This window comes from Colobus angolensis, unplaced genomic scaffold, assembly GCF_000951035.1.
Source record: "Colobus angolensis palliatus isolate OR3802 unplaced genomic scaffold, Cang.pa_1.0 Scaffold172, whole genome shotgun sequence".
Classification (NCBI taxonomy): domain Eukaryota; kingdom Metazoa; phylum Chordata; class Mammalia; order Primates; family Cercopithecidae; genus Colobus; species Colobus angolensis.
The window spans coordinates 2,659,192-2,680,448 of record NW_012114844.1 but is presented as its reverse complement, the minus strand read 5'-3'; the positions used below and the strand labels follow the sequence as shown (position 1 = coordinate 2,680,448).

General features: G+C 39.5%; 1 protein-coding gene across 9 annotated transcripts in view; it reads left to right on the top strand.

The window, feature by feature from the left end:
* The window catches only part of ZFAND6 (zinc finger, AN1-type domain 6), a 79,516-nt gene that overhangs the window by 18,699 nt on the left and 39,560 nt on the right, over positions 1 to 21,257 (top strand). The gene's annotated exons all lie outside the window — the stretch shown is intronic.

Genomic DNA, 21,257 nt, shown 5'->3' with positions numbered 1-21,257 from the left:
CCGCCTGCCTTGGCCTCCCAGAGTGCTGGGATTATAGGCGTGAGCCACCACACCCAGCCCTTAGCTTTGAGAAATAGAATACACAACCGTTTTTATGGGTTTTTTTTCTTTTTGAGATGGAGTGTCTTACTCAGCTGCCCAGGCTGCAGTGCAGTGGTGCAATCTCGGATCACTGCACCCACCATCTCCGGGGTTCAGGCGATTCTCCCGTTCAGCCTTCTAGTAGCTGGGATTACAGGCACCCACCATCATGACGAGCAAGTTTTTGTATTTTAGTGATAACGGGGTTTCACCATGTTGGCCAGGCTGGTCTTGAACTCCTGATCTCAGGTGATCCACCCACCTTGGCCTCCCAAAGTGCTAGGATTACAGGCAGGAGCCACTGCACCCGGCCTACACAACCAGTTTTCTTAAATTTTTTTAGATAATTGTTTCAAATATATACAGTAATTGCCCCTTATCCGTGGGGGGTACGTTTGAAGACCCTCTGTGGATAGTACCAAACCTATATGTGCTGTGTTTTATCCTATGCATACATACATACCTATGACATAGTTTTATAAATTAGACATAGTAAGAAATTAACAATAATATAATAATTATACTGTAATCAAAGTTATGTGAATATGGTCTCCCTCCCTTTTAAATATCTTAATATCTTCAGGCTGTGGTTGATCTCAGGTAACTGAAACAGCCAACAATGAAATCTTGGATGTATTCCGTCATTCTTGCATTACTATAAAGAAATAAGGGAGACTGAGTGTAAAGAAAAAAGGTTTAATTGGCTTATGGTTCTGCAGGCTGTGCCGGAAACATGGCACCAGACATCTGCTCAGCTTCTGATCAAGCCTCAGGAAGCTTACAATCACTGTGGAAGGCAGAGACGGAGCTGGTGTATCACATGACAAAAGCCAGGAGCTAAAGAGAGAATGAGGTTGGGGGAGGTGCCACACACTTGTAAGCAGCCGGATGTTGTGAAAACTATCTCAAGGACAGCACCAGGGGGATGGTGTTAAGCTATTCATGGGAACTCCTCCATCCCCATGATCCAGTCACCTCCCGTCAGGCCCCACCTCCTACATTGGGGATTACAGTTCACCCATGAGATTTGAGTGGGGACAAATACACAAACTTTATCAGTGGATAAGGGTGGACTACTGTAAGATTATCTTTTCTCTGAATGAATACTGAATCTCAGTAGGTTAGGAATTTTAAAAATACGTTTACTTTTTGTAGAAGAATTTGTTCTTTGCAGACTTTCAAATGAAAACCTACATTGAAAAGGTGACATTGATTGCCTAAAATAATTGTTTCAGTAACAAATTTGTATTGAGTTGTGTGCATACAGCCTAGTCAGGTAGTCAAACTAGTTACATAGTCAGATGAGCTTGCGAAGTACTGTAAAATGGTCCTTTTCTGGAGGAAACTCACTGTTTGATAAAACTAGGGGATATGAATATTTCCTATCTGATAAGTCAGTGTTAAAGACTTTAGACAAATTTAATGGAATTTAATTGAGCAAAAAGCAATTCAAGAACCAAGAAGCTCCCAGCACCAGAACAGTTCAAAAGGACTCCAGAGTACTGTATTGTCAGATAACATTTATGGTCAGAAAAGGGAAAGTGACATGCATACAGCAAAGGGAAGTGAGGTGCAGTAACAGCTGGATTGGTTACAGCAGCCTTTGCCTCATCTGAACACAGTTGGAACAGTTGTCCACCTGTGATTGGCTGAAACTCAGCTACTGTGATTGGCTGAGACTTGGCTACTTGTTACAAGAGTAGGTTACAGTTTGCTTACATATCAAGTTAGCTTTATAGTTCACTATGTAGGGAGAAACTTTGGGCCAAACCTAAAATATGGATGGAGGCAGCCTCGGGCCAGACTTAATTCAGTTTAATGTCAGGATCATATATTACTGAGTGCAAAATTGTGTTTTGTTATAGATGATTGCTGTAGAAGTTCAAGTGGGGAGAAAGGTAGGCTAAGATCATAATAAAATTAGAAAAAGTAAAATCTGAGACATTCCTTGAAGGTTTGCCAGATAGGTTTGAGACTGAATATACACTAAAAGCTTTATTTTATTTACCCGGAAAGAGGCAATCCTGGAATGGCAAAATGGAGGGAGTAATAGATTCTGGATACGCCAACCAAAATTTTGCTGGTTTAGCAGGTGCCATTTAATTTCTCACTTTTCCAGTAAGCCCAGGTAGGGAAGAGGCATGGAGTACATACAGGATATGGGAATGGTGTGACTGAGCAGTGGTGAATTATGAAGGCTTCTATGCAAATAAGTGGAAAAACAGGGTTTGGAATATTAATTTAATTGCAACTCATATTAGACATTGTGAGACACGTTAACTTTTTAAGTTCTTGCAATATCATGAGGTGGATATTATTGTGCCTGTTTCACAGATGATATTGCTAAGTTATAGAGAGATGGGACAAATTGACAAAGGTTATGTGGCAGAGCCTAGATTCAAAATGGGAAGACTAACATCAGAGCATGATCTTGCTGTTCAGGTTTACTTGGAGAGGGAAGGTTTACTTGGGAAGAGGAATTCAAGGCAGGGAGACTACTGGTGGCTGTTTTTGAAGCTCCATGATAACCTGAGTAATTTTACGAATGTTCCTAAACCTTTGGGTTTGGTATCTCAGTATCACTGTCAAGTGACTTTCTGGGAAAGGTACGAAAGATGCATGTAACAGGGATTATTCATTCTTATTTTAATGAGTGTCAAATGATGGAAATTGGTAAGAGTTCCAGATACTTAAGGATTTTATGAGGATTGGACCATGCTTCCCTCCTTGTTTTGTTGAATTTATATTTTCTGGTTCTTTGATTTCCTATGAACTAAAAATCAGAATTCCATCTTAGAAGTTTGTTATTCGGTTGAACTGGCCTCACCTCCCTTAATTTTCTTTTATAAAGTCTTCTCTGAGGTGGATATAGTATAGAAAAAATGGTGGACTGAGCACCTACTATGTATCCTATGCATATATACGTATTTTATTTATTTATTTTTTTGGAGACGGAGTCTCCCTCTGTCGCCCAGGCTGGAGTGCAGTGGTGTGATCTCGGCTCACTGCAAGCTCCGCCTCCCGGGTTCACGCCATTCTCCTGCCTCAGCCTCCTGAGTAGCTGGGACTACAGGCGCCTGCCACCATGCCCGGCTAATTTTTTGTATTTTTTAGTAGAAACGGGGTTTCACCATGTTAGCCAGGATGTTCTCCATCTCCTGACCTCGTGATCTGACCACCTCAGCCTCCCAAAGTGCTGGGAATACAAGCGTGAGCCAGTGTCCCCGGCCTATACATATATTATTTTAAACCTCCCAGCCCTGTGAATTGGTGGTGGTATTATCCACAATAATGAATTCTGCACAAGTTTCTTAAGCACCTACTAACTAGGTGCTATGTTAGTAACTTATATGTTGGGGAAACATGCAGAGAATTTATGTTAACTGATAATGAGGGAAAAAAAGAGACCAGATTATCATTGGAGCAGAGTCAGAGAAGACTGTAAAGTGAATGTGCTAAGACTTAGAAAATAAAAGTTAACCAGAGTGAGTGAAAGGGATGATAGGTAAGCCTTGTAACTTGAGAGAAAAGCCTGTTCGTGGAGATGATTAACCATGACAGGCCAGGCACGGTGGCTGATGCCTGTAATGCCAGCAGTTTAGGAAGCCGAAGCAGGAGGATCACTTGAGGTCAGGAGTTTGAGACTAGCCTGGGCAACGTGGTGAAACCCTGTATCTACTAAAAATACAAAAATCAGCTGGGCATGATGGCAAGCATCTGTAATCCCAGCTACTCAGGAGGCTGAGGAGGTTGCAGTGAGCTTAGATCATGCCATTGCGCTCCAGCCTGGGCAACAGAGCGAAATTCCCTCTCAAAAGCATGGAAGTTGAGAGCTTTAGGGCCCAGGAGGAAAAATGGTAGGAGAATGAATCTGGATAGACAAGATGAGCTAAGCCTATTCTCTTAGTGATGGGAAACCTTTTAATTATTGATCTGGGGAGTGGTCTGATCCTCCTGAGAGGATTTAAGTATCCTCTTAGGCAGTAAAGTGATGTGGGTTCAAGATTGCACAGCTAATACGTAACAGCTGGGATTCGAATCCAGGCCTTATCAATATTATAGCACTCTGCTTCTTACAAAGTCTGTTTAAGCCTAGATCAGGGAACACAGGCAGGGGGAATGATTACAGCACACACATAGTTACTGCAAATCAGTTCAGAGAGGCAAGAGATTAAGTGAGATTTACAAAGTGTAAGTCAATCATCCCAAATTCGAAATTTGAAATACTCCAAAATTGGAAACTTTCTGAGTGCAGACACGATGCTGAAAGGAAATGTTCATTAGAGCATTTCAGATTTTGGATTTTCAGATTAGGGATGTTCAACTGTTAACTATTTAATGCAGATATTCCAAAATATGAAAAAAATTGAAATCTGAAATTCTTCTGGTCCCAAACATTTTGAATAAAGGATATACTTCCTAATAACTGAGGCCTAACTGGACAAGAAGTGGGAGGGAGGAGGGCCTAAACCAAATGTAATGGCATAAAAGGGTTAGATGAGGAATATTGATTTAATTACTAATTTACATGGGGGCAGTGTGTCAGAAATGACCAAGGCATTAAGCCGGGTTGGCAGAGAGAATGATAGTTCCTTGAAAACAACACTAAGTTAGGCAAAGCTATTTCTTGGAGCAAGTTCCTGAGTGATGCTAAATTTTGCTATTTAGGGTTTTCTCTTCAAGTCATTGAAGGTTTTTGCTTTTACTAACCTGCAGATTTGACTCTATTAGACTCTGAGGATACAGTGATAAATAATATATGCTGTCCCAGCATCTGAGGACCAGGTGATTGTCATCTTGCATCATCATCAAGCCTCAAAATGCCTTGTAAGCTGCAGTCTGAACCTAGTTAAGAATTTTGAAGTCAGTTAATCCTGCCATGCTCCCTTGGTTCCTATACCAAATATAGTTTACTACTCATCCCTTTTGCTCTAGAGCTCTATTCTGTAGTGAACAAGATACTTAACTCCTCACAGAATCTTTGTCTCCTGCCCTAACTGAAGCTTTCGTCTTTCAAAGGATGCCACTTTACTTCTAGTCCTCAAGTGTTGATTGCTGATTCTTCCATACTTCTTACAAGGAAGTTAAAAAGGGAGTGAGGTCTGTGTTTTCAGGCCATTACTCTTCTGTTAAGTATCAAGGCTACTCCTGTTCATTATCTCTTTTTTTTCTCTCTGTCGTTCTTTCACATTCATTTAGAATTTTTGTACCTGGTTTAAGTTCTTCACCCCGTTCAAGTGACTTTCCACTTCTGTGAATGCTGGGATTTGGGTCTGTTTTATTCGTTGCTGTATCCTCAGATCCTAGAACAGTAGCTGGCACATAGGAAATGCTTAATTTTTATTGAATACATAAATTCATTTAAATTTCAAAGTAAATTAATTTTTTTAACTCCTATGACCGTTGTCTCCAGAGCTTTCGCAATCAACTCCCAAAATCAAGACCTTATCGTTGCTTAAAACAATTCCACTTCTGAACTTTTCTGATTATACAATTAAAATACATATTAATTGGCTGGGCGCGGTGGCTCACGCCTGTAATCCCAGCACTTTGGGAGGCCAAGGTCAGGAGATCAAGACCATCCTGGCTAACGCTGTGAAACCCCGTCTCTACTAAAAAAATACAAAAAATTAGCCAGGCGTGGTGGCGGGCTCCCATAGTCCCAGCTACTCAGGAGGCTGAGTCAGGAGAATGGCGTGAACCCGGGAGGCAGAGCTTGCAGTAAGCCAAGATCACGCCACTGCTCTCCAACCTGGGCGACAGAGTGAGACTCCATCTCAAAACAAAACAAAAAATACATATTAATTATGGAAAATTTGGCAAATGGATAGGCAAAAACCAAAAACACTCATCTACTTAGCAATAAAAATGAATAAAAATTTCTGTGTATCTGTCTAGCCTGTTTTCTATAAACATGCATACCTAGGTTTAATTTTTTTAATGAGGGATCATATTGTACATACTGTTTTAATAATCCTGGTGTATTTTGTGTGTGTGTTTAACTTAAGGATATTTTGTGAAATCTTTACATGTGTAGTCATGTGCCACATGATGTGTTGGTCAGTGATGGACTGCATATAGACTGTGGTCACGTGTGATTATAATACTGTATTTTATTGTACCTTTTTTATAGATACACAAATACTTACCATGTGTAAGTACTATACTCTCCGTCTCCGGACCTATAAAAAAAAGGTAGTTCATCTGCACCCATACCAGTAGATATACTAATTTTTTTTTTACTGATCGGCAATTCGATTGGTGAAAAAAAGTTTATTTTTATTTATTTATTTATTTTTTTGATACTTATTTTTGAGATGGAGTTTTGCTCTTGTTGCCCAGGCTGGAGTGCAATGGCACGATCTCGGCTCACCGGAACCTCTGCCTCCTGGGTTCAAGTGATTCTCCTGCCTCAGCCTTCCAAGTAGCTGGGATTACAGGCATGCACCACCACACCCAGCTAATTTTGTATTTTTAGTAGTGACGGAGTTTCTCCATGTTGGTCAGGCTGGTCTCGAACTCCTGACCTCAGGTGATCTGCCTGCTTCGGCCTCCCAAAGTGCTGGGATTACAGGCGTGAGCCACCACACCTGGCCTAAAACTTCTTATATTGAGGTATAATTTACGTACCACAAAATTCACCTGTTTCATAAGTGCTCAATATTTTTTAGTAAATTTATAAAGTTATGTTGTTACTACCACAATCCACTTTTAGAACATTTCTCTCACCCGAAATATCCCTTGAACCAATTTGTAAACAATCCCCTTTCCTGCTACCCGTCATGGGTAACCAGTAATCTATAGATTTGCCCTTTCTTGACATTTCATATAAATGGAATAATAAAATACAGGACCTTAAAATGTTTTTGAGGTACATTCATGTTGCACTCTCTGTCATTAGGTTAATCTATTATTGTGATAAAATATACATAAAATTTACCATTTAAACTGTTTTTAAATAGACTGTTCAGTAGCATTAAATACATTCACATTGTTATATGACTATTAACCACTCTCCATCTCCAAAACTGTAAAAATTGTCCCAAACCGAAACTACCCATTAAACTATAACTCCCAATCATATCTCCCCCAGTCAGTGGTAACCAACATTCTTTCTGTCACTGTGAATTTGACCATTCCAAGTACTTCACGTAAGTGGAATCATACAATATCTGTCCTTTTGTAGTGTGGCTTATTTAATTTAGCATGTCTTCAGGGTTCATCCAAATTGTAGCATGTATCAGAATTTCATTCCTTTTAAAGGTGGAATAATATTCTATATATATATACATACCACATTTTGTTCATTCATCTATCTGTGGACACTTGGCTGCTTTTATGCTTTGGCTGTTGTGAATAATGCTGCTGTGAACATTTGTGTACAAGTGTGTGGCATATGTTTTTGTTCCTTGTGGGTAGAAACCCAGGAGTGGAATTGCTAGGTCTTAGGATAATTGCGCATTTAACTGTAGTTTTTTACATGCCCACTAGTCATACGTGGGAATTCTGTTTCTCTTCACCCTCACCAAAAATTGGTGTGGTCAGTCTTTTAAATGTTAACCATTTTAGTGGATGTGGGGTGGTATTCTATTGTCAGATTAATTTGCGTTTCCTAAATGACTAATAACAACTCTGATTTGGAATGCTTAATATCCTACCTTTCTGACTGTAGCCTCCTGTCATGCCAGTGCTCATTCTCCTTTTCCCACCACGTTTATTCTTAAGCTTTAAGCTTTATCAAGATCTCCGGTCCTAGCACCTGTTTCATTCTCTACTCTAGCTTCAGTTCCCTCTTCAATCGCTTTTCTTCCCAGTATTCTTGGCTTTTAATGTTTGACCAGGTTTGCCATCTACTCTGCTTCTAAGTGCTATCAGAGAAAATCATATAGTTTTGTTTTGACACTGCTATGAATTTTTCTGTAACTTTTAATTTGTGTTTATTTTCAAACTTTTACATAGTTATTGCATGTACAGTACAAGGAGCTTTCATATATCATTTTTCTAGAGTCCCAATTGTTATACTCTGTCCTGTCTGTTTTATCATATTCTTACTTTCCTTGGGTGTGTATTATACATGCATATATAAAAATTAAATTAGTATACACATATATGTGCATTGTGTATATAATATATATGCATACTGTGTTTTTCTGAATCATTTGAGAGTAAGCTGGAGACTTTTACCCCTACCTAGTTCAGTATGCGTTTCCATAGAACAAGAATATTCTCTTACACAGTGTGATTATCAAAATCAGGAAATTTAACTTTTATGCAATAGTATTATTTAATGTACTGTCCGTATTTAGTTTTGTCAGTTGTCTCAACAATACCCTTTATAGCTTTTTTTTTTTTTAAGTTTTACTACATACTTTATACTTTACAACTCCAGCTTGGACTTGTCCATCCTGTTCATCCTAACCCTCTACCATTTTTCTTTGTGCTTATTTTAAACCTTCTCCATTCTTTAAGACTTTGGCCGAGCACAGTGGTTCATGCCTGTAATTCCAGCACTTTGAGGGCCGAGGCGGGTGGATCACTTGAGGTTAGGAGTTCGAGACCAACCTGACCAATGTGGTGAAACCCCGTCTCTACTAAAAATACAAAATTAACCGGGTGTGGTGGCGCATTCCTGTAATCCCAGCTACTCGGGAGGCTGAAGCAGGAGAGTCACTTGAACCTGGGGGACGGAGGTTGCAGTGAGCTGAGATTGTGCCAGTGCACTCCAGTCTGGGCAATAAGAGTGAAACTCTGTCTCCAAAAAAAAAAAAAAAGACTTTCACCTCACTCCTTCTTTCTACTTTATTGTTATCATTGACATAATTTTGTGAGTTTTCTCAATTTCCTGCCCCTTCTTTTCCTTAACTTACAAATGCCTGTATCTTCGTTTACCCTCTTTTCTTTGTAGAAGAAAAATTATTTCTGGATAAGAAAATTCCCTTACGTGTGCTTAGATCATTGCTGTCTAATATGGTAGTAAGTAGTGGCTAAATTGATTAAAACTTAACTCCTTAGTTGCACCATTCCAAGTGCTCAGTAGTTCCACGAGGCTGGTGGCTACTTAATGTATTTGGGTAGCACCTTTCTAGATTCCCTTCTTTCCCAACATTTGAGGGATTTTTCTTTATTGCATCTTTATCCAGAACAGACCCACCATGATCATGCCTTTGCTTGTCTCTGTATCCTCATCTCACTACTTTCTCAATGTGTACTGTACTTCAGTCACAGTAAATTACCAGCATTTTCTCCAAATACCTTGTCTTGGACCCTTTTCACTTTTACAGCTGTTATCTTCCCGCATCTTCCTGAAAGAGCTACTCGTAATTGGCAACTCCTTCTGTTCTTCACTGATCACACCATTTGCCTTAATAATTCAACACATTTGCCTTTTGTACCAAAGCTGTGAAATCCTGTATGAGTAGGGGCCATATTCTGTCTTCGTATGTGAGTGTGTGTGTGGTTTTTTTTTTTTTTGAGACAGAGTCTCTGTCACCCAGGCTGGAGCAGTGGCATGATCTCCTCACTGCAACCTCCGTCTCCCTGGTTCAAGCAATTCTCCTGATTACAGGAGCTAGGATTACAGGCCTTGCCACCACCTGGCTAATTTTTGTATTCTTAGTAGAGATGGGATTTTGCCCTGTTTGCCAGGCTAATGTTGGAACTCCTGGGCTCAAGTGATCTGCCTGCTTCGGCCTCCCAAAGTGGTGGGATTACAGGTGTGAGCCACTGCTCCCAGCCTATCATCTGTGTTCTCTTGACCTAGCATTCAACTATATGTTGAACTGAAATGAAGATGTAATCTCTGCCTTCTAGCTGCTTACCATAGGCTAATTGATGATCACTTGTATAGACTCCCATGCCCAAGGAAATGGAATAGCTTTCCTTGTAGTACTGCCTGAGCTCTGCTTTCCACCCAGTCCATTTTAGCCTGCTTGAGCCTTGGACCTTGACTTCTGTCTGGATGCTTGAACTGTGTTTTCCTTTTTATTTTTCTAATCATCTAGAATCCAGCCTAACTCTCCAGCTTCCTAAGTATTTATATTTTAGGAGTGTCAGTCTACTTGTGACCCTGTTGAGTGCACTATGTAGAATCATGGTATCATGTTTTATTTAGTCTGGAATATCCTTCATCCTCATTCAAAATATTAAGGTGAGTCTTCCACCATAAACCAAAACAATCCCTTCCCTATGACAAAGCTAATCACTGTATAAATTCTTTTCCTTGTTTATATTTGTGTTGTTTCATATTGTATTGTGACTTGTTAATTTGTCTATTTTCCTGAGTAGCAGCCATTCCTTATTCAAATCATACTGCTCAGAAACTTTTTCATTTCAGTTTACATAGCTATTAAGTAGTAAAGCAAAAATTTGAACCCAGATGTACTTTTTTTTTTTTTTTTTATCCTCAGTGTCTGGCAGTACCTAAGTACTCAAGAAATACCTCTTGAATTGACCAGTGACCACAACTCTGTCAGAATCTGCATCTCGTTCTTTTTGATGTCTTGGCATCTTCAGGTGCTTGGGCTTTGGAGTCAGACTCTTGGATTCAAATCCTTGCTTTACTGCTTACTAGCTGTTTGACCTGAGCAAGTTCCATAATCTTTGTAGGCCTCAGTTTCCTCATCTCTAAATAGTTGCTGCTACCTTTAAGGGATATTGTGAAGATGAAAGGAGACAATGCAGATAAAGCATTTATCATGGGACCCCTCAATTTTGTTCTTACTATTTGTCCTGCAGTTCTGACCGACTTACTAGCTCTTAGTCAATCTTGCTCCGTACTCACCCGATGTTTTTTGTTTGTTTGTTTACTGGCAGAGCCAATGAGACATCTAAGTGAATTCCTAGTAGGCAGTTAGCAAAAACAGAACCCTGGAGAAAGGTCTGAGAAAGAGTCATATTTGGGAGAGATTTGCTCAGAACTCCTATTTAGAACTTTGAAACCTGAGCTAATGTATATAAAAAGACAAATAGCCGGTGACGGGATTTTGAGATACCGTTCTAGGAGCCATGTATCTTCAGGCAACCCGGTTTTCAAATATTTTTTATTGGCGTTCTAAATTTTTGGAATATTTTAGAAATATTAACTTTTTGACATCCTTAAAATACAGAGCCATACATTTGGAAGTAGCTCAAAAATTTGAACTGCCTCTTTGCCGCAACCCACTAGAGGTTTGTGTTTTTCTACTAAAATATTCTATCTTGTTGGATCATACATCCTAAGTTTTGATTTAGAAGATACGGTCACCGTAGGTGTTACTCGACTTGGCCAGTAGGAGGAAGAGAAGTTGCCAAAGGAAATACTTGCAAAGAAAGATTTCATTAGTATCATATTGTCTATTTAGTCATGAAGGAGTGTGTGTGTATGTTTTGCACATGTGTGCGCGTGTGTAGTTTCTCACTGTTAGGTGATTTTGTATCAGAATGGGGTGAGAAGGAGGAGATGTATATGAAAATCTAGGGGTGTTATTGAGAAGACAGAGCACCACAAAAATCTCTGACTCTGGATACCTAATGGATTATTTGTATGTCATTAAACTCCAAGCCATATTTCATTCTTCTAATCATTTTGGCAATTTTCTCAGAATAATCAAATGCTCTTTTGAAGGAAAAGGTTGCCAGGACCTTTTGTTCATTTGCTTTTGCAGAGTTCCATTTAGATAAGATGGTTAATTTTTATAATGTGATGAAAACTGAAGAGTGAACTATTTTAGAGAAAAGTAACACTGAAGATTGCAAATTTGCCATAGGTATCCTTGATTTGCTCTTTGTCATCTCTAATAACAGATAAAAATTTTTAATATATTTACTCTTAAAAACTTTTTTAAGAGACAGGGTCTTGATCTTGTCACCCCAGCTGGAGTGCGGTGGCACGATCATAGCTCACTGTAACCTCAAACTCCAGGACTGAAGCAATCCTCCTGCCTCAGCCTCTTGAGTAGCTAGCACTACAGGCACACGCCACCATGCCTGGCTAATTTTAAAATTTTTTGTAGAGGCGGAATCTTGCTGTATTGCCCAGGCTGATCTTGAACTCCTGACCTCAAGCTATCCTCTCATCTCAGCCTCCCAAAGTGCTAAGATTACAAATATGAGTCTCCATACCTGGCCAATACATATATTTAATATCTCACTTTGACTGTTAACGTTAATAGCTGATAACATTCTTGAATGTAAACATTTGCTCCCTGATAATGATGAAGCGCTTTGTTTCTGAGTAGAGGTGATAGTTTTGTATTTAGTTTTCACTACATGTATCTGTCCCACTGGCAACGGATAGTATTTATCTGCACAATAACTAATTGTTAACGGGAATGAATTATCAGAGAGGATTTATAGAAAAAATTTGGTTAGTTGATGGTTGGGAAACAAAAAAAAAATTAACTGACCAGCACGATGGCTCACACGTGTAATCCCAGCACTTCAGGGATCAAGGTGGGTGGATCCCTTGATCCCAGGAGTTCTAGACCAGCCTGGGCAACGTGGCAAAACCCCGTCTCTACAAAAAATAAAACATTGCTTGAGCCCGGGAGGCAGAGGTTGCAGTGAGCCAAGATTGTGCCGCTGCACTCTAGTCCAGGTGACAGAGTGAGACTCTGTCTCAAAAAACAAAACAACTGTGTATCCTCATTAAACAATATGATAAACTGACTGTGCTATTTCAAACATATCAGTTATTCATTGTTAACATGTTTTATTAGAGGGGTAGTAACATTTTAATTTATTCAAAGTTCTAAATGGTAAGAGATGGGGAAAAAGTTCTTGACTCATCATTCAGGCTGAATTTGTGTCTTACATTTTGTATCCCCCAAGGCTGTACACGTAATCAGTGGTGAGTGAGTGGGTTCATTGACAGTGTTACCCTGGAGTATTTGGCAACATTGACACACTACAATACCAATAGAATTTTTAAAAATTGCTTAAATTGGAAGGCTACTCTTAAAAAATAGCTATTATTTTGAGCATTTTCATTTTATGGTAAACAAGAAAAAAGGTTTTAAATGAATTATATTAAAAAATGCTTTTATATTTAGTTCCTGAAGAAGTCTTTTGGTCTCAAAATACCCAATTTACTGTAAGTTACTATTTAGGTTTTGTATTTAAATGTTGGCCACTACAATTATTATTTTTTTATTTTTTTTGAGACGAAGTCTCGCTCTGTCACCCAGGTTGGAATGCAGTAGCACGATCTCAGCTCACTGCAACCTCTGCCTCCTCAGTTCAAGCAATTCTCCTGCCTCAGCCTCCTGAATAGCTGGGATTACAGGTGTGTGCTACCATGCCCAGCTAATTTTTTTTTTTTGTATTTTTAGTAGAGTTGGGGTTTCACCATGCTGACCAGGCTGGTTTTGATCTCATGATCCACCTGCCTCGGCCTCCCAAAGTGCTGGAATTACAGGCATGAGCCACCATGCCCAGGCAGGACTTTTTTTTTTTTCTTTTAATGTGCAAGTTTTTATCTAGAAATTGGAACTCTTTAGGAACTTGAGTTATTTTGTAATGTAAATGTAATGGATGAGCAAGAAAGTTGTATCTGAGGTGTGGGAAGTGAGGTTGCTTTCTCTATATTCTTTCAAATAATCGGAAAACATTAAGAAGTGATTCCTGCTTGAAGAAATAAGCTATGCTGCCTTTATTTGAGAAGCATCTTTTATTGAAATGCAATAAATTAGTTAATGGCAGTTACACTTTAAAATCTAAGATTAGCAAAAAATGTTTAGTAGAATTATAAGCTTTATTTATTGTAAAATAATGTGTTAAAAAGGCAGTCCAAGTTAGTCTTGTTTAAGGTACCAGATCGTTTTCAGGGTATTGAAATGATGTAAAAGTGGATATAGAGGTAAAGGAGGGAAAAATGTGTTTCTGTGCTTACAGCTAAATGAGGAGAATTAGGCCGGGCGTGGTGGCTCACACCTGTAATCCCAACCCTTTGGGAGGCCTTGGCGAGCAGATCACTTGAGGTTGGGAGTTTGAGACCAGCCTGGCCAACATGGCGAAACCGCATCTCTACAAAAAATACAATTAGCCAGGCGTGGAGGCGGTACCTGTAATCCCAGCCACTCCTTAGACTGAGGTACGAGAATCGCTTGAACCTGGGGAACAGAGGTTGTGGTGAGCCGAGATCGTGTCACTGTACTCCAGCCTGGATGACAGAGCAAGACTCCCTCTCAAAATTATAAATAAGGAGAATTAGAAAGTTATTATTATTATTTGTTGAGACCAAGTCTTGCTCTGTCGCCCAGGCTGGAGTGCAGTGGCGTGATCTTGGCTCACTGGCTCATGGCAACCTCTACCTCCCGGGTTCAAGCGATTCTCCTCCCTCAGTCTCCCGAGTAGCTGGGATTACAGGCATGTGCCACAACATTCAATTAATTTTGTATTTTTAGTAGAGACCGGATTTCACCACAGTCCCTACTTCTTCAAACTCCTCGCCTCTTGATCTGCCCACCTCAGCCTCCCAAAGTGCTGGGATTACAGGCATGAGCCACTGTCCCCGGCCTAGAAAGTAATTTTAAGACATCTTTTTAAAAATACTTAGTGAAAAACTGATTCTAGGTGAAACTTGAACTCATTAGTTTTGTGGCTTCTCTTGGTATAGTTTGAAATTTCTAATGCTTATCTTTTACTGATTTAGCTGAATAGTACTTTTAAGTCAAAATGACTGTTTCCACTCCTTTGTCCTATTTTGTCTTTTAAAATCAGCTTTATTAAGGTAAGTTTACACAATGAAATATACTAATTTTTGGTGTGCAGTTTTAGTTATAATTTATGTAGTTGTTTAACCACCACCACAGTCATGATGGTATAATATTTCCATCACCCTGGAAAGTTTCCTTGTGTACTTTTGAAGTCAATCCCATCTCCCTATCCTGTGGTCCCTGGATCTGCTTTGTGTTATAGTTGCATTTTAATTACATTTTAAGAGATGAGGGCCTCACTGTATTGCTCAGGCTGGACTCAACTCCTGAGCTCAGGCGATCCTTACCCTTCCTCCTCTGCACGCTGTCATGCCTACTCAGTTTATAGTTGTATTTTTGTAACTTTTCCTGTGAGTAGAATCTCATTGTGTAGTCTTTTTTCTTTCACTTAGCATATTAATTTGGGATTCACTCACACTGTATTATCAGTAGTTCTTTACTTTTAATTGCAGAATAGTATTTCATTTTATGGTCATGTCATAATTTGTTTATCTGTTTACCATTACATGGATAATTTGGATTGTTTCCATTTCTTGGCTGTTAAAATAAGGTTACTGTGGACGTTTCAGTACAAGTCTTTGTGTGGACATGTGTATAAATACCTAGGAGTGGAAACTTTGCTCTCTTTTAAATCTATCATTTCACTCCTGGCCAGGTGCTGGTGACTCACGTCTGTAATCACACACTTTGGGAGAACGAGGTGGGAGGATTGCTTGAGCCCAGGAGTTCCAGACCAGCCTCAACAACGTAGTGAGACCCTTTCTCTACAAAAAATAAACATCTTTTTTTTTTTTTGAGACGGAGTCTTGCTCTGTCGCCCAGGCTGTAGTGCAGTGGCGTGATCTCGGCTCACTGCAAACTCCGCCTCCCAGGTTCACACTGTTCTCCTGCCTCAGCCTTCCCAGTAACTGGGACTACAGGCACATGGCACCATTCCCAGCCAGTTTTTTGTATTTTTTTTTTAGTAGTGACGGAGTTTCACCATGTTAGCCAGGATGGTCTTGATCTGACCTCGTGATCCACCTGCCTTGGCCTCCCAAAGTGCTGGGATTACAGGTGTGAGCCACAGCACCAGGCTGCAGTCTTTTAAATTAGTGGGGTGTAGTGGGTGTGCCCCTGTAGTGTATGCAACTACTCAATAGGCTGACGGTAGAGGCTTCATTGAGCTGTGGTCATTCCACTGCACTGCAGCCTGAGCAACAGAGTATGGCCCTGTCTCAAAAAATGACAACAAATACAATGCTTAGTGTTTTGGTAGAGGAGATAGAAAAATTTAATTAAACCGGAAGGCTTTTATTTCAGGGAAAGAATTGAATTGCCAGTTGTTATTCTCTTTTATTATTATTTCCTACTCACCTCTGCCAAAAAGCTACTGCCTTACCTTTAAACCTCCCCTAAGAAGGTATTCCTTATTTAAAACTCTTGTTTACAAGAATATGCTAGATTTTGAATGGGTTACTTGAATCTTGTCCATGTCGCAACACTTCTGTCCCCCATTCCCTAGTATTTTTCTAACTTATACTTGGATTTATTGTTTGGAGCCTTTTTTCGTTTCTTTCCATACTACCTCCTTTCTTTTCAGGGTTTGGGACTTAATGCAATTTAAGTTAAGGGGAATCTGTAGAGGAAGCTACAGATCAAGGTTTATGATTTGTAATGACATATTAGGGATTTGCTAGAAATTTAGCTGCATGACCATGCTGATTTGACTAATGACTTAATGAAAGCCTTTGAATTGACCTATAATTGCAGACTCATATGCCTAAGTCTTCTTAGAAGTGTAGGTATAAGAGTTAATTTGGAAGATGATGGATACTTTGAAAACTTGCTCCCTACGCCCCCAAATATATTGTTTGTATACACACACGTCCATCGATACATCTTTTATTTACTAAGTTAGTGATTTTAGGTTTAAATTGGTTTACATTGTTTGAATTGGTTAAGTTTCATTCACAGTGTGTGTTATTCTGATCCTTTTATTCGGAGAACTGGAGTTTAAATTGAGATATGTGGGGAAAAAAATTGGAGAGCTAATAGAGAGATCTGGCAGAGGTAGAAGAGTTGATAGCTTGGTACCTGAGCAAATGGGAGAGAAGGCAGGGATTGGGATTGAGATAAAATGGTTTTGCTTGTTTTGTAGTTTGGTATTCAACAAGAACCTGTTAAAATGCTTACTTTAAACAAGGCAGTGTTGGTGCTCTGTAGTCAGAAAGATTAACCTGATAAAGAGACTGTCTGAAAGAAGGCCACAGCTTAGCAACAGGGCCCAAGGCCTGGAATTAGCTAAACAACCAACAAATACTGTGCCAGCTTGGCACGGTGGCTCACGCCTGTAATCCCAGCACTTTAGGAGGCCGAGGTGGGTGGATCATGAGGTCAGGAGTCCAAGACCAGCCTGTCCAACATGGTGAAACCCCATCTCCACTAAAAATGCAAATATTAGCCGGGCGTGGTGGTGCATGTCTGTAATCCCAGCTACTCAGGAGGCTGAGGCAGGAGAATCCTTTGAACCCAGGAGACGGAGGTTGCAGTGAGCCAAGATCGCGCCATTGCAATCCAGTCTGGGCAACAGAGCGAGACTCCGTCTCAAAGAAAAACATTTTCTCAAAAGAAAAAATTGTGCCATAAGTTGTTGATACCTGATGTAGGATGTATCTAGATTAGTATAGGAAGCTAAAATAATTCATTTCATTCTTCCCAGAGTTAGAAGGTTTGGAAGGCTGTTGGAATTAGGTGATGTGAATTAGATGATGTGTTCTGACACTCCACTCCTTTCCAATGTGAATTGTTTGTGAGAATTTCCTAGTAGACTGCTGTTTTGGGCCGCTCAACAAGTTAAAAAAAAAAAAAAAGCATCATCACAAGATACAGTCAAAGCTGTGCTCTTAACAGTTCTTAACATTTCTTGCAGTCTTAACAAAGATGGACTTTTATATTTTATAGTAGGTGAGGTGAACAACAGTGGAAGATAAAATGTGTGAAAGAAAAATCCGTCTAGTCATTGGAGAAGAACTCAAAATAATGTGGTGATGTGTAGCCATCATTATTTCTTCTTGAATGTTTTCTTGAATATTCATTCATATTCTACTTCTGTTTGTTTTCTTTTTCCCTCTTTCTGTTCTTCATTTCTTTTTTTTTTTTTTTTGGCAACTGAAGTGTTTGTGTATTAACCATTTGTATGTTGGTCTCGGTAATTAACATTCTGGACTCTTGTTTTTGCCAGGTGCTCTGTAGTGAGTATGTAGTGTACTTTGCCAGCTTTTAATTGGCATTGGAGTTTTGTTTAGAGTGAAGTTTTTAAAAATATTTTCCATATAGGTTATTGATTGTTCTCAAATTGGATCTGTTTTGCTACCTGGCATAATCAGAAAATAACTTACTTTGGGCTGGCCATGGTGGCTCATGCCTATAATCCCACCACTTTGGGAGGCCGAGGTGGGCAGATCACCTGAGGTCAGGAGTTCGAGACCAGCCTGACCAAATGATGAAACTCCATCTATACTAAAAATACAAAATTAACTGGGCCTAGTGGCACATGCTTGTAATTCCAGCTACTCGGGAGACTGAAGCAGGGGAATTGCTTGAACCCAAGAGGCAGAGGTTGCAGTGAGCCAAGATTGCACCATTGCACTCCAGCCTGGGCAACAAGAGAAAAACTTCATTTCAAAATAAATAAATAAATAGATAGATAGATAGATAACTTAATTTGGAGTTTTTAGCAAGGAGACACACTTGCTACTGCCTTCTCAATGGAAGAATAGCAGCGCTTTATTATCTCTGTTCTTTAATTCCAGTGTATTTTGGGGAAGGGTGCAGTAGAATAAAACAAGATTGGGAGGAGGTAGACATTCACCTGTCTTAGATCTCTGAGTCATACCTTATCGTCAGTGGAATGGTACATGTCACTTGGCACTTATATTTGGTATTTTAAACTGGAGCACTCTTTATTATAACTCATTTGATCATCATAAATCAGTTTAGACTGCTGTTGGATTGGAGTTTGTGTGTGGAGACAAGATAGGGAATCTGGTTCTTTCAGGTATTTAGAATCCTTGGAACATCAGGTTCAAATATTTACCAGGTTTTATTTTGAAATAATTCAAATTTATGGAAGGTTAAAATATACATGTATTTCCTATCCCAATCCCCGGGCTGCTGACTGGACTAGTCCTGGTACTAGTCTGTGGCCTGTTAGAAACCTGGCTGCACAGCAGGTGAGCGCGTGGGAGCTGGCATTACCACTTGAGCTCCGCCTCCTGTCAGATCAGCAACATTGGATTCTCATAGGAGCACGAACCCTCTTGAGAACTGCTCATGAGAGTGAACTAGGTTACACTCTCCTTATGAGAACCTGAGGCCTGATGATCTGAGGTGGAACAGTTTCATCCTGAAATCATCCTGCCCACCCTCCCCCGCAACTGTAAACACATGGAAAATTTGTCTTCCACGAAACTGGTCCCTGGACCTCTTAGTAAGATTAACCCATTGTTAACATTTTGTGCTATTTACTTATTCATTCTCTGTCAAGATGTTATTTTTTTCTGAATCTTTTGAGATTAACTTGCTTACATCATGTTCCTTTACCATGTAATATTTCAGTGTATAGTTTCTAAGAACAAGGACCTTCTCTTGTTTAACTACATTACAGTTATTAAATTAAGGAAATAACGCAGTTATCTAATACACAGTCTACATTCACATTTTACTAGTTTTCCCATTAATTTTTTTTTTCTTTTGTATGTGAGACGGGGTTTTGCTCTTGTATTCCAGGCTGGAGTGCAATGGCTCACTGCAACGTCTGCCTCTCAGGTTCAAATGATTCTCCTGCCTCAGCCTCCTGAGTAGCTAGGATTACAAGCGTGCCACCACGCCCGGCTCATTTTTGTATTTTTAGTAGAGATGGGGTTTCACCATGTTGGCCAGGCTGGTCTCAAACTCCTGACCTCAGGTGATCCACCTGTCTCGGCCTCCCAGAGTGCTGGGATTACAGGCGTGAGCCCAATGATGTTCTTTAATGATTTTTTTTTCCTGTCCAGAATCCAACCCATAATCATTCATTGCATTTAGTTGCCACATCTCTTTATTCTTCTTTAACCAGAAGCGTTTCTTCAGCCTTTCTTTGTCTTTAATGATATTGACATTTCTGAAGAGAGTGACAGACCATTTATTTGTAGAATCTCCCTCAATTTGGGTGTATCTGATGTGTTCTCATGATAAAATTTAGGAATGTAGTTTTGGCAGGAATGTTACACTTGTGTGCTTTTCAGTGCATCACATTAGGAGGCACATGTCCACTTGTTCCCTTATCAGTGATACTTACTTAGATCTTTAGGTTAATGTGATACCTGCCAGGTTCCTCTACTTAAGTTAATATTTTTCCTTCTGTAATACATAATTTGTGGGAAGACACTATTAAACTCAGTGTATACCAGTCCTCATCAAACTTTCATTCACAAAGAGTTTTAACATTCTTTGGTGACTTTGTCTGAATCAGGTTATTACTATGATGGTAATAATTCAGATATTTAATTGAGTTTAGATATTTAACCGGGTTTAGGTATTTAATTGCAGGAGCTCAGTACTATAGTAGGAACTGCTTTGAGCTCTTGGATTCCTTAGTATTATAAAGTGCTTTGTGCTGAACAAGAATGTCTCCTGAGACTTCTATACACTGTTTCAAGTTCTGTACTCTGTACCACACGAGATGAGCCTGCTTTTTTTGTGTCTCTCTAACTGCCCTTCAAAATGTGTTCTTTTTTGTCTTTTTGCTAGGTTACTTGCTTTAATTTCATACAGTCACTTCTTGTAAGAGATGATTTTCCTGAATTTATAACCATCCTGTTGGTTTTCTGATAACACTCATTCATCAGTATCACACTTAACGTATGGTATCCAAATCGGTATACTAATTCCAGATACAGTTTGATCTATCAGTACAGTGTACACTGTTTGCCTGTAATCTAGCTTTATGCTCAAGAGCATCAGGTTTTGGAGACAAATAGATCTGGCTTCAGGTCCTAGCTCTGCCACTTAACTAGCTCTGTGATCTTGAACTCGTTCCTAACATCTCCGAACCAGTTTTGTCATCTGTAAAGGGTTGGTAATAGTAGCACCTGACTTTTAAGGATGGAATGAAGATTAAGATGTAAAACTCTCAGTGGTGTCTGTTATATTCTAAACACCTATAAAATGTCAATTATTATTATACAGAAAGCATGCTTCTGTTTTATAGCCCAAGATTGGTACAGTTTATGTTTTAGCTGTTGTACTGCAGACTCAGTTAAGCCTGCGGTGAAATCAGAAAGTTTTAGTCAGTTCTACTGAAGCAAAGTTAGACTCCTAAACAAATATTTTAACTTTTTATGATAGAATACCTTTCATACAACTCTTATGAGTTACAACATGTCTCCTCCTGCTGTCACAAAACAATCTCATTCTCCCTAGTCTGGTGCTATGATATGTGTACTTGGGACTCTAAAGGCA